Raw genomic sequence first — 1,159 nt, forward strand, 5'->3', positions numbered from 1 at the left:
CGGGGGCTGGAGAACCCAACATTGACAGGTCAACAGCAGGGCTCTGGCTCATGGGCTATGGAGGCTGACAAATCCCAAGATTGGCAGGCAAGATGGCAGGTAAGCTGCTAGCTCAAGTCCTAAGAGCCGGAGGTCAGACTAACAGGAGCCACCTGCAGGATCCAGTGTGAGCAAAAAGCCCCCAAGCCCTGCCAGAATGTCTGCTTATATTCGATGCAGACCACACACCCAACAAAACACCCTTTCGACTGATTGGCTACTCACAGCAGGTCCCATCATCAGGGTGATCACATATCAAATCTCAACATGGAAGTGATCATAACATTATACGACTGCCAAAACACTGAGAATCATGGCCCAGCTAAGTTGACACAAATCTTAACCACCACACCACTGTACCTGGAGAAATGCAATACATAAAAGAAAACATAGTACAATGAAGGAATGAAACAGTATAATGGAACAGAGGGTGTTTGGGATGTATGGGATGGGGAGTTTCTTTATATATGGTGGTCTGGGATTGAGTCTCTGCAGAGGTGACGTTTCAGCTGAAGCCTGAGTGACAAGAAGGACCCAGACAGATGCAGTGCCAGGGAAAGAACTTTCCAAGTAGTGAGACTCTGTGAGAGCATAGCCTGAGAAAGGGATAAGCTTTGAGAGTATATTTGTCTTAATACATTGTAGGCTCCTCAAGAGGAACCAGTAAACCAGTTGACTTAGAGTTGATTCAGACTCATGGCAACCCCAAGGCTTTCTTCTGAGGTGTCTCTGGATGGACTTGAACCTTCAACCTTTCAGTGGTGGTAGAGTGTGGTAGCCTTTCACACCACCCAGAGATTCCACACCGTTCTGTGGAGAGGCTGTAGGTTCAAATGGCCAACCTTTCAGTAAGCAGCCGAGAGCTTAACCACTGCCACCAGGGCTCCTTCCTTGAGGGTAGCAGTAGGTATTTCTCATCTTGGACTCCATTGCAATTCTTAGAATCCACATTGTATCATCCAGCGTTAGTTGAACTGAATTGACTGCAGTCTAAACCTTTTATTTTCAAGTGAGGAAACGGAGGCTTAACGACGTGAAGCAATTGAACACCATGGTGAGTTGGGAAAAGAACCAAGCCAGGGGCCCATGTTCCAGCCTCTGAGCTCTGTCTCCTAATTCT

This window comes from Trichechus manatus, unplaced genomic scaffold (assembly GCF_000243295.1).
Source record: "Trichechus manatus latirostris isolate Lorelei unplaced genomic scaffold, TriManLat1.0 scaffold00150, whole genome shotgun sequence".
Taxonomy (NCBI): domain Eukaryota; kingdom Metazoa; phylum Chordata; class Mammalia; order Sirenia; family Trichechidae; genus Trichechus; species Trichechus manatus.